We start from the raw sequence: 13,616 nt of genomic DNA on the forward strand, positions 1-13,616 counted from the left end.
CAAGACACCAGCAAACAGGGCACACCTAACAGGCTTCACCCCACAGCAAGAAGAATCCCCCAGAAACTGCTGCCTCGCCCCTCGCGGAGCGGAGGCTCATGTGTCCCTGGAATGGGCTAAGGCAGAGCTCGCGTCCACTTCCCCAGAGCTCCCTGCTCCTGTTGTTCTTTGTCCGGTGGCTGCTTCCTGAGAATGACAGGGGCAGGAAGAATCATCCTGCAAGGGCACCAGCCGCCCCGGGAGAGCCAGTTTCATGCTGCCTGAAGGTTCTCACTGTCTCCTGGGTGTTGGTGGAGGTGCTGAATCAGGGGCAATCTCTGGAGGAAGAATTGCATTTCCTAAATGTTTGCATTCATGCCGACCCCAGCGTAAACAGTCACAGAAATCTTGAGCTGCAGGAACAGTCGAGGGGACACTGGCCTCTGAGCAAGTAGACCTGGACTTGAAACACACAGAGAGACCTTTATGGCTGTGAGATCTGTGGCAAGCCACGTAACTGCTGGCCTCAGTTTCCTTATTGTAAAATGGGAGTGACCACACCAAGAGAATTATGGCCTTGGTTAAAAATGAGGTGACACATGAAAGAGCTTAGCACAGTGCCTGGGACATTAAAGTGGAGAGGAAACGTTGACTGACTCTGTATATGGTGTAAATCCTTCTTAATCCTGAGAAACTGAGTCCAGAGATTTTTATTGACCTAACTGGTCACTGGCAGCCTAAACCCCCTGTTTTCTTTACCTACTTTCTTTCTTTCTTTTTTTTTAATATTGTTCATAGAAATGGCTTTGAGAATTTATTACTTGGCTGCTAAATTTTTTTTGTTGTGGTAACATTGGTTTATAACATTATATAAATTTCAGGTGTACATCATTGTATTTTGATTTCTGTGTAGATTACATCATGTTCACCACCCAAAGACTGATTACAATCCATCACCACACACATGTGCCTAATCACATCTTTCATCCTCCTCCCTTCCCCTTGCCTTCTGGTAACCACTGATCCAATCTGTCTCTCTGTGGTTGGTTGTTGTTGTTTTTACTTTCTGTTTATGGATGAGATCATATGGTATTTGACTTTCTCCCTTTGACTTATTTCACTTAGCATAATACCCTCAAGGTCGATCCATGTTGTCACAAGTGGCCGGATTTCATCCTTTCTTATGGCTGAGTGGTATTCCATCGTGTATATAAACCACATCTTCTTTATCCCTTGATATTCGTCCGTTGATGGGCACCTAGGTTGCAGTTTATGAATGTCTTTACGTCTGAAGTGTGTCCATTGTATGCAGCATAAATATAGGTCTTGTTTTTTCATCCAGTCGGCCACCCTATGCCTTTTGATTGGAGCAGTTAGTCCATTGACGTTTAAAGTAGCTGTTGATAAGTATGTACTTATTGCCATTCTGTTTTTGTAGTTCTTCTCTGTTCTTCTCCTCTTGCTCTCTTCCCTTGCGGTTTCGTGGCTTTCTTTAGTATTATGTTTGGGTTCCTTTCTCTTAATTTTTTGTGTGTTTATTATAGGTTTCTGGTTTGTGATTACCATGAGGTTCATATATTATAACCTACATATATGGCAATCTATATGAAGTTGATGGCCTTTTTAGTTTGACCTCTTGCTAAAAGCTCTATTCTTCTACTCCCCTCCTCCCATGTTTTATGTTTTTGATGTCATAGCTAACCTCTTTGTGTGTGTGTGTGTGTGTGTGTGTGTGTGTATCCGTTACCCTCTTATCCTGGAAATAGATAATTTTAGTACTTTTTTTTTTGACCTTCGTATTATCTTCATAGGTGGTTGATCTGCTACCTTTACTGTATATTTGCCTTTGCCTTTACCAGTGATTTTATTGCTTTTTTTTGATAATTTTCTTATTCCTATTTGTGGTCTTCTCTTTCCCACTTAAATGAGTACCTTTAGCATTTCTCATAGGGCTGTTTTCTTAGTGATAAACCCCTTTAGTTTTTGCTTGTCTGGGGAACTCTTTCTCTCTTCTTCCATTCTGAATGATAACCTTGAACGGTAGAGTATTCTTGGCTGTAGGTTTTTTCCTACACTGCAGAGCCCCCCCCCCCAACACTCCATCTGCTCCTTGTGCATTCCCTGTCCCACAGAGGTTGACCCACTTGCCCACCTGCAGAGGTTGCAGGCACCCTGCCTATGCAGGCCCACAAATTGCCTAAGGGCTTGCTGCTGGGTGGGGCAAGTCCCTGGGGTGGGCTGCCTGCCCTGACTGAGCTGGATTAAATCAGTGCTCTAGTGGGTGTGGCAGATCCCTGGGCTAACAGGCCAGGGAAAGAACTCCAATGGCATCCTCCAGCATCTGTGTCGGCATGCCCATACTAGGTCACAATAATGGCTGCTGCCAATGTCTTAGTCCCTGGAGAGGTCTCACCTCTCATCAGGATGCACCCAGAGCCTATCAGGTGAGACTCTTTTCACCAAAGGACTTTGTACCTTTCTTTCTGGTGATTTTAGGTTGCTTTCTGAAATCGGTGAATTTGTGCATGGGCCCTTTAAGAGCCAGCTTTTTTCCCCTTATGTCTGATAGCTTTTCTGGGTGTATTCCCCATTGTAGTTAATAGCCAGCCAAGCCAGATATTATGACACCCATCTCCGTTGTGCTGAATCCAAAGGCTGCTTATTGTGGTACTGCTCCCTGGCTCAGGTCCCCCACTCCTCCAGGGAATGCTGCCAACTTTAGGATTGCTCCTGGCTGGCCAGGAAGCACCATGGCTAGGAGGTGGCTTTTTATTCTCTCCAGAAAGGAATTTCTGCCTCTTCTACTTCAGTCAGGACTGTCTCTTGTTGCAGGGCTTCTTTTTATCCAGTTTTCAGTTCTCTCTCAGGGGTAATTGTTCCAAGAGTAGTTGTAAATTTGTTGTGTCTGTGGGAGGAAGTGAGTTCAGAGTCTGCCTATGCTGTCATCTTGACCGAACTCTTTACCCGCTTTTTAAAGACATTTCATTTGGGGGATCATCAATATCTTTGTTTCTCTTGAGAACACCCTGTATGAATGGAATCCAGACTTCAAAGGTCAAATCAGCCATAAAACCATGAGTCTGTGTCCTTGTAACAGATGGGTCATCCCATGAGTGACCACATTGGAGGAACGAGATGGTTGTTTGGGCACCTACTGCCTTTCTTGTCTCAACAGATTCTGTTCCTAACTGATGCCTGCTGCCCTGTCTTGAGTCAGTTAGCACATTGTGGGTGTAAGTCTGGAAAATCTGCTTGTGCTAGCCCTTTTGGTCTCCAAGATTTATAAAGAAACCTTGGTTAGACTGAGAAACCTTGATTGTCAGAAATAAACCTAATGAAAACATTAAGGCAGCTTGTCAATAGCAACTTTATTAATTGGATGCTAGATAAGGAACAAGACTGACGGATAAAGAAATGACTAAAATTAGTTACAGAAACATGTTCATATAGTTATAATATGTCAATTTTCAATTATAATTACACCATCATTCTCTCACTGGTGTTTTCCCCAAATTCTCCAAATTTTCCTTTCTTCCTCCCCATCATCTTCATCTAGAAAGCCAGTAAGCAGTTCACTCTTTGGACATATCAGAGGTCCATAAATGGGCATTAGGAGGGCCATTATGGGCAAAATTTTATATCTATTGGAATGTGTGCCTCTGAGAAGAGGTCTATAGTTTTCATCAGATTGTTCTAGACAGCTACTAGAAACCAGGGTAAGATTTTTGTTTATTTGAAGTTCCCAATATTTCTTTAATAAAAAATTTCAAACACACAGAAAAGTTGAAAGAAAGTATACAGTGAACACCCATCAACCTACCACCTAGTTTCTGCAGTTGTTAACATTTTGTTGTTTTCTTTATCATGTATCTATCTATCCATCTATCAATCCATCTTATTTTTAACACATTTCAAAGTAAGTTGCCATCATCAGTGTGCATCACCCCCAAACACGTCAGCATACAAATCATTAATGAGGGGACAATGTTGTTTATGGTTCTATTTTTGAAGTAGAATTACATGCGCTGAAAAACTTACTACAAAGCCACAGTAATCAAACAATGTAGTACTTGCATGAGGACAGACATATAGATCAATGGAATAGAATTGAGAGTCCAGAAATAAACCCACACGTCTATGGTCAACTGATCTTTTACAAGCGGGCCAAGACCATCCAATGGGGAAAGAATATCTTTTCAGTTAATGTTGCTGGTACAACTGAATAGCCACACACAAAGAATGAAGTTGGACCTTTACCTCGCACTATATACAAAAATTAACTCAAAATGGATTAAATGGATTACATAAAACGTAGGACCTAAAACTATAAAACTCTCAGAAGAAAACAGGATAAATCTTCATGAACTTGGATTTGGTAAAGGATTCTTAGATATAACACCAAAAGCATGAACAATAAAAGAAAAAATAGATGAATTGGACTTCATCAAAATTAAAAACTTAGGTGCTTCAAAGGACACCACCAAGAAAATGAAAAGACAACCACAGAATATGTCTGCAAATCATATATCTGATAAAGAACTTATATCTAGAATATGTAAAGAGCTCTTACAACTCAATAATAAAAAGACAAGTAACAAAACTTTAAAATGAGCAAAGGATCTGAAGAAACATTTCTCCGAGGAAGATGTACAAATGACCAAAAAGCACATGAAAAGATGTTTCAATGTGCAAGATCATAGCATCTGTGGATAGACATAGTTTTAGTTCTTTCTTTCCAATCTGGATACTTTTTATTTCTTTTCCTTGCCTAATTGCCGTGGCTAGACCCTCAAATACAATGTTAATTAGAAGTGATGAGAATGGACATCTTTGTCTAGCTCCTGACCTTAGGGGGAGAGCATCCAGTATTTTACCATTAAGTATGATGTTAGCTGTGGGTTTTTCATAGATGCCATGTGTCAGATTGAGAAAGTTCCCTTCTATTCCTAGTTTGCTGAGTGCTTTTATCATGCTGGATTTTGTCAAATGTTTCTTCTTCATCTATTGAGATGATCATGTGGTTTTTGTTATTTTATTCTATGGATTGATATATTACATTAATTGATTTTTTGGGGGATGTTAAACCAATTTTGCATTCCTTCATACCCTGTCCCAGTCAGTCCTTGCCCCCAAAGCCCAAGAAACCACCACTGATCTGGTTTGTTTTTTCCACCATAGATTAATTTTGCCTGTTCTAGAACTTCATATAAATGGTTGTACAGAATAGAGGCTTCTGGCTCTGTCTTCTTTCACTTGGCATAATGTTTAGAGATTCAACCATGTTGTATGTGTTAGGTGAAGTTTTTATGGTGTTAAAATGGTATTACAGTCAGTAATGTATGCCCAATTCTGCCCAAATCATGGCCACCCCACCCTGTAAGAAATAAAGAACAACAGAAAACGAGAACAGTGGCCACTTTATTGTTAACGAGGCTGTTGCATTCCTTGGATAAATTCCACTTGAGAATGGAGCATAATTCTTTTTATATGTTACTGGATTCAGTTTGCTAGTGTTTTGTTGAGGATTTTTCCATCCATGTTCATGAGCTATTGGTCTATAGTTTTCTTTCTTGTGATGACTTTGTCTGACTTTGGTATCAGGGTAATACTGACCTTATAAAATGAGATAAGTGTTTCCTCCTCTTTTATTTTGTGGAAAAGTTTGTGAAGAATTGTTATTAATTCTTCTTGAGGTGTTTGGTGGAATTCAGCAGTGAAGCCATCTGGGTCTAGGCATTTCTTTGTGGGTGTGTAGTTTTTTGATTACTGATTCAGTCTCTTCACTTGTTATAGGTCTATTCAAATTTCCTATTTCCTGTTGAGTTAGTTTGAGAAATTTGTATGTTTGTAGGGATTTGTCCATTTCATCTAGGTTATTCAATTTACTGACATACAGATGCTCATAGTATTGATTTATAATTATTTTTATTTCTGTAAAGTTGATAGTAATGTTCCTTTTTCATTTTTGATTCTATAATTTGAGTCTTCTCTTTTTTTCTTGGTCAATGTAGCTAAAGGCTTGTAAATTTTTTCAATCTTTTCAAAGAATCAGCTTTTGGTTTCATTTATTTTCTCTATCATTTTTCTATTCTCTATTCATTAATTTTATACTCTAATCTGTATTATTTCCTTCTTTTCTTTGGGTTTAGTTTGCTCTTTTTCCAGTGTCTTACAGTGGAAGTTTAGGTTATTGATTTGAGTTCTTTTTTTAATGCAAGCATTTATAGCTATAAATGTCTCTCTAAGCTCTCTTTTCACTGCATCTCATCCATTTTGGTCTATGTGTCTTCATTTTCATTCATCTCAAAGTATTTTCTGATTTCTCTTTTGATTTTTTCTTTGACCATTGGTTATTTAGGAGTGTGTTGTTTAATTTCCTCATATTTGTGAGTTTCCCAAGTTTTTTCCTACTAGTGATTTCTATATAGAGAAATTACTAATGAATATAGAAGTTAAAAGATCGGGAACTAGTAACAACAGCGAGGAGACTTTGGTTCTGGCCTGACTCTGTTGCTGAATAGCAAATCAATAATTTCATTCTACTGTGATCGGAGAACATCCTTTGTATTATTTATATCCTTTTGAATTATTGAGGTTTATTTTATGGCTCAGCATATGGCATGTCCTGGAGAATGTTCCATATGCACTTGAAAAGAATGTCCATTTTCTTTTTGAGTGGAGCGCTCTATGGGTCTGTCAGCAGTTGGTACAGTGTTAAGTGTTGTATTTAATTGTTAATCTTCTGTCTAGCTGTTCTACTCATTTTTGAAAGTGGAGTAATGAGGTCTCCAACTGTTATTTTTGAATTTTCTGTTTCTCCCTTCATTTCTGTCAGTTTTTGCTTCATGTATTTTGCTGCTCCATTGCTAGATTTGTTATGTTTATTATTGTTATATCTTCCTAATGGATTGAACTTTTTATCGTTATAAAATGTTCCTTTTATTTCTAGTAAAAATATTTTTGTTTTAAAGTCTATGTTGTCTGATATTAGTATAGCCACTCCAGCTTTCCTCTGGCTGTAGTTTGCATAATATATTTTTTCCATCCTTTTACTTTCATCCTATTTGTATTTGAATCTAAAGTGTGTCTCTTATAGACAACATATAGTTGGATCATGTTATTTTATCCAGTCTGACAGTCTCTGCATCTTAATTGGATTATCTAATCCATTCACATTTAATGTTACTGTTGATATAGTTGGATTTATGTCTGCCATTTTACTTTTTTGTTTTCTATGCATCTCATGTCTTTTTTGTTCCTCCAGTCTTTCTTTACTGCTTTCTTTTGCATTAAGTGAATGTTTTCTAATGTAGCGTTTTAATTTATTCAATGATTTTTTTCCGCTACATTTTTGAGTTATATTTTGGTGGTTGCTCTAGAGTTTACTATATACATCTTAACTTCTTAGGATGAGCTTCAAATTTGTACTAGCTTAATTCCAGTGATATATGAAAATATTACTCAATATGGTTCTATTCTCCTTTCTATGTTCTTGTGGTATTATTATACATATTATATCTGCTAATATTATAAACCTGACAGTACATTATTATAATGATTTCTTTACCATCTGTAGTCATTTCCTTAGCCCAATACAGCTTTGTTCTCATCTCCTTTGTGCTGTTATTGGCAAATATATTACATTTCTATATGTCATTGGCCCTACAATATTATATACATATTTTATGCACTTGCTTTCAAAATCAGTTAAGAGAAGAAAAGAGAAAAAATATGCATTTATACTCTTTTTTGATTGCAGAATTACCTTTATTGGGGTTCTTTGTTTTTTCTTGTGGATTCAAAATTACTGTAAGGGGTCACTTGCTTTCAGCCTGAAAAACCTTTCTTTAGTGTTTCTTGTAAGGTAGATTTGCTAGTGACAAATTTTGTGTGTTTTTTTAATCTGAGAATATCCTTAGTTTGCCTCATTTTTGAAAAATAGCTTTTCGAAGTGTAAGATTCTTAGTTGACAATTATTTTCTCTGAGCACTCTGAACATGATATCCCACTGCCTTCTGGCCTCCACTGTTTCTACTGAGAAGTCAGCTGTTAATCTTATTTGGTTCCCTTGTAAGTGATGAATTGTTTTTCTCTTGATACTTCCAAGATTTTCTCCTTGTCTCTTTCAGCATTATTATCATGTGTCTGTTTGTGGATCTTGTTGCATATCCTACTTGGAGTTCATTGAGCTTCCTGGACATGTAGGTCATTGTTTTTCAATAAATTTGGGGAGTTTTCTGAGGAATAGTTTCTGAGGTTCTGATCCCTGGAGGACTCCTCTCAGCTGTCTTATTCCCTGGTTATCTCCTGCAAACTAGCTGGTCTACGGTTTAGGCTGTATCTTTATTAAATCCACGAACCTGCCCCCCAGCTGCCTTTTACCACAACCTTCACTCTTCTTGAGAGCGCTGTTGGGCTTGAACTTCTCCAAGCTATGTTGCAAGTGAAGTCAATTCCTTTCGAAGAGATTGGCAACTGTTTTGCAGCCTCCTTCTCCCCCGAGGCAAAATCTCTGAGGTAGTGCTCTGGAGTTTGGGGTGAAGACAATGGTAAGCTTCTGAGGGACATTCTAGGAGTTGAGTGCTTTGTGGAGGGGCAGGCAGCAGCCTAAAGTCCTCTCAGCTTGCCTCTCCTCCCATGGAAACATCATGTTATGAGCTGGGGCAAGGGAGATCCAGGTCCCAATATTCTCTATGGTGCTGTGCTCAGGGTAGAACTTCCATTTCATGAGTGAAGGTTGGGTGGCAGAAGGGAGCCTTCACCTCTCTACTGCGCTCCCCTGGGACTTAGCCCCAGCAATAGAGAGCTTGGGGAAGGATGAGAAAGAGCGATCTCATGCTCCTCTTAGGAAGAAAGCCCTTCAGCTAGAAACAGGGGTGCTGGCCAGGAGAGGACGCCCTGTGTTTTGGGCTGCAGCATTCTGATGGAGTCTCTGCTGCCCTGAGTTCAGGGGGCTGGTGGAGGAGAGAGCACATGGGTTCAGATTCCACAGACTCTCACCTTTTTTACTGAATTTTCATGGATTTTCTTGAATAGATGTTTCTTCATTTGCTATTTGCCCTTAGGACCATTTCCAGAAGCTCTCAATGGTTGTTTCTTCGTTTGTTTGCTTATTTTATGTATTTTTCACAAGTTTCAGTGGGGAGTGGGTCAGCAGATCTCCTCACATGGTCATGCTAGATTGATCTCTCTCCTTTCTTGTCAAACAAAATCTAAATCTTAATACTAGCTGCTGCCGCAGCCCAAGGCAATGAAAGAACCCAAGGTCATGAGTGAGAGGAGGAGAAGAAAGGGATCCTATGACAGGCCCTAGGTTATATGGTTACTTTAGTCGCAGGGAAGATGAGAGAAGAGAGGGCTCATCCATGTTCCCAACCTTTAACATGGTGACCATGGCCTCTAATAAACCAGCCTAATGAGGTTAGTATTCTCTCTTCAGAGACAGTGTGGGGTGGGATGGGGTGGGGGGACAGTGAGGTGGTATTAAGAGGAATGGAGCCACCTGCTCTTCCATACAGGCAGAGTTCATGACCTCAAAACTCTTCTCTAGTGTGGCATCATTAGAGAGGGGCATTGAGCTTCCTATCAGGTGATGGGTAGAGAAGGATAATGAGCGTGGGATTTGTAAAATGTCCAGCCTTCAGATTCTGAAATAAAAGCAAACCTCCAACATATCTTTTCATGTCTGTGTCAAGCCCCGGACTGTTGTAACAGCCTCTGAAGTGCTGTTGCCTCCAGCCTCTCCCCTCCAATCCTTCCCCAGCTCTACAACTGGCCTCAGAAGCCAGGGTAAGACATCTGGGCTTTGTTCCAAGCACAATGGGAAGCCTTCAGAGGGACTTGAACAAGAGAGTTTCATGGTCTGATTTCTGTTAAAAGACCCCTCTAGCTGCCGTGGGGAGAAGTGGCTCTACCAAGCAAGAATGACAGGAGAGGACAGGTAGACGGACAGCGGTGGCCTGGACCAGGGCCGTGGCAGGGGAGGTGATGACTGGTCAGATTCAGGAGACGGTTCCAAGGAGTTGCAGATGGATTAGATGTGCGATGCTCAAGGGCAGGGCTTTGGCCTGAGTGAGCAGGCAAACAGATGGGGAAGATGAGGGAATTAAGTAAGCTTGGGAAGGATGTGTGGGAGAGTGATAAGGGGGAGAATCACGTATCCTATTTTAGGTATGATAAACTCAAATAACAGACTTCCTAATAAATGGTGGCTATCATCACTGTTTCTACCACACACACTTATATAATGACCTCTGCAAGCACACGTGCGCTCTCAGCTTGCGGCTCAGCTCTGCTTGTCGTGTTTTCTTCTTTTCTTCCCTTTACATTTTCCACTCCTCCTCCTCCCCCACCCCCCAACTCCAGACTATCACCAGTGACTGCTGGAGGCTGTGGAGATGGGACAGGCAGAAGTTAGAAACCTGAGGCACTCCCTCCGTGCTTCCTGCATGAGCAAACCTCTGCTCGGGTCAGCTCCTTTATCAGTGGGGGGAATTGGGCTCAAAGGAAGCCCCCGCCACGAGACCCCGAGAGCATGCAGCCCTCTGGGTTCCACTCCTGGTCCTGCAGACCCTCTGGCCTTTCTGTCTCTGTAGCCAGGCAGGCAGACAGGTTACCAGGCAGCGCTACACAGAGCTGGTGTGAGATTCAAAGATGCAACAGAGAGAAGGACGGAGAGCTCGGCATGAGAAGGTGACTCTGAGTCAAGATCTGAATTAATTTGACCCATTTAGCTATGCTGTCATTTTGTATCAACCGTGCCGGAATAGCATGTAAAGACATCTGTCCGGGAGCCAGCTGGGGAAAGCTGACTTGACTGCCCGAGGCCCACTCCCGACAGAAGGCTGGCCCAGCCATGAGGGCTGGAAACATCCAAAGGCCACTGCATCTCCCGGGGGCACCAGCACAGTCTTCTTGAGCCGGGTGCTTACAGAGGGAGCCCTAGTGCATGTGCGTGCTGGGGATCAGGGGGGGAGATGAACCAAGGAGTTTCCTGCCTCTGCTCTTTGATCTTCCATGCTGCCCATGCCCTTAGCAGTGCATCAGCTCTGGTAACAACGGCAACGAATTCTCCTAGAGAGCTAACTATGTGCCAGGACTGGTGCACGCACTTCATGTACAATAACTCATTGAATCCTCATAACAGCCCACAAGGTGGGTACTATTATTATCATCCCCACTGTACAGATGAGGAAACTGAGGCTTAGAAAGGAGAACTAGCCCAGGGTCACCCAGCTAAAAAGCAGTAAAGCCAGATGTTCTGGCCTCAACTCCATGATGGACAGGTGGATGGCTGGATGGACAGATACAAGATAATCCACAAGGAACAGAGCAGAGGGCGAGTCCACGGATGCTCAGCATAGGGAAGGTGTCTGCAGGCCCCAGAGAGCAGGAGTCACTTTTGTTACTCTTTGGTTCTATTAGAATTTTATATATATAATTTTTATAATGTTAAACATCTTTCTGCTTGCTTTAAAATATAAATACATTAATACCTATATATAATCAGATCAGTTTTCTACCTAGTATGGGCACCTTTTAGGGTAAATAAATTGTAGGCGTAATCCCTGCTCCACCAAGTCTCCTCCACAAACATCACAAGTTGTCTGGTCTTGGGCAAACCCCTTAAATGCTCTGCAGCTTGCATTTCTTGTCTGGAGCTACCCTACAGGCTAGAGGCACGAGTAATTGTAATCATAATCATAAAAGCTGCTATCAACTGAACCCCTAAGGTGTGTCTGTGCCGTGCTGAGCACTTGCGTGTGTTCTTTCTTTTGTAATCTATTGAAGTCTAGTATATTTCTTTCTTTCTTTTTTTATTGAGATACAGTTGACATATAACGTATTAGTTTCAGGCATATAACATAATGATTTGATATTTGTACATATTGTGAAATGATCACCACAATCAGTTTAGTTAACATCTATCACCACACATAGTTACAATTTTTTTTTCTCGTGATGAGAACTTTTAAGATCTACTCTCTTAGCAACTTCCAAATATGCAATACAATATTGTTAACTATAGTCACCATGCTGTCTATTACATTCCCAGGACTTATTTATTCTATAAGTGAAAGTTTATACCTTTTGACTCCTTTCACCCATTTTGCCCACCCTCCACCTCTGGCAACCACCCATCTGTTCTATCTATGAGTTCAGTTTGTTTTTGTTTTTTTTAGATTCCACATATCAGTGAGATCATACGGTATTTGTCTTTCTCTGTCTGAGTTATTTCACTTAGCTTAATACCCTCAAGGTCCATCCATATTGTAGCAAATGGTATTCCACTGTGTGTGTGTGTGTGTGTGTGTGTGTATACTTATAAATATAAATATATATACCACATCTTCTGTATCTGTTTGTCCATGGGTGGACACTTAGGCTGTTTCCCTATCTTGGCTCTTGTAAATAACGCTGCAATGAACAGGGAGTGCAGATATCTTTTCAAGCTAGTGTTTTCATTTGCTGTAAAATGAAATAAATAATAATAAATATCCAGAAGCAGAATTGCTGGATCGTATGGTAGTTCTATTTTTAATTTTTTGAGGAACCACCATAACTGTTGTCCATAGTGGCTGCATCAGGTTACATTTCTGCCAGTGGAACACAAGAATTCTCTTTTCTCGACATCCTCTCCAACACTTGTTATTTCTTGTCTTTTTGATAATAGCCATCCTAGCAGATGTGAGGTGATAGCTCATTGTGGTTTTGATTTGCGTTTCCCTGATGATGAGTGATGTTGAGCGCCTTTTCATGTGCTGTTGGCCATCTGTATGTCTTCTTTCATGCATTGTCTTTTAATCCTCCTAAAGGCAACTGAGGTGAACAGAGGTTATGTAACCTGCCTCAGGTTGTGCAGACACGAGGGGACAGAGCTGGGCAGTACAAGTGCCTCGAGGGCAAGAGCCATGTCCTTATTGCTTAACCCGGTCAGGGCTTGTCCCTGACCAGAGAAGACTCCTGGTTTGATGAGTGTGCAAAGAAATATGCTTGAGTTCTGTCCCCAGTAAGAATTCTCCCTCCCCCAAAATTAAGCCCATGGATGAGTGTGTTAGTCAGCTCAGGCTGCCATAACAGAATCCCACAGACGGGGCGGCCTCCACAACAGACTTTTATTTCCTCACAGTTCTGGAGGCTGGAAGTCCAAGATTAGGGTGCCATCAGGGTTGGTTTCTGTGAGGCCTCTCCTCCTGGCTGGTAGACAGCTGCCTTATCACTGTGTCCTCACCTAGCCTCTCCTCTGTGTGCATGCAGAGAAAGGAAGAGGGATCTCTAGTGTCTCTTCCTCTTCTTAAAGGGACACCAGCCCTGTCAGATTAGGGCCCCACCCCATGACCTCCTTTAACCTCAGTGACTTCCAGAACACCTCATCTCCAGACAGCATCATTGGGGGTTGGGGCTTCAACACATGGACTTGAGTGGGGAGACAGAATTCAGTCCATAACGATGAGCTTTGAAGAATTCTGGGAACCCTAAAATTTGTCTACAACATTTTGCACGATGGGAGTCCCCATACACCATCTGTTTGACCTCCCAAAAGGTAAGAACACTAAAAGTATAAGTGGACAAAGACGGAAAAGGTTCATGGAGAAATGGAAACAGAACTTGTATCAAGGTGTAGAAGAAAAAGAAAT

The 13,616-nt window shown here is 41.2% G+C and overlaps 1 protein-coding gene across 6 annotated transcripts in view; it reads left to right on the forward strand.

Moving 5' to 3' along the window:
* The window catches only part of SRGAP3 (SLIT-ROBO Rho GTPase activating protein 3), a 246,090-nt gene that overhangs the window by 218,422 nt on the left and 14,052 nt on the right, over positions 1 to 13,616 (forward strand). The gene's annotated exons all lie outside the window — the stretch shown is intronic.

Source organism: Equus asinus, chromosome 21 (genome assembly GCF_041296235.1).
Source record: "Equus asinus isolate D_3611 breed Donkey chromosome 21, EquAss-T2T_v2, whole genome shotgun sequence".
Lineage (NCBI taxonomy): Eukaryota > Metazoa > Chordata > Mammalia > Perissodactyla > Equidae > Equus > Equus asinus.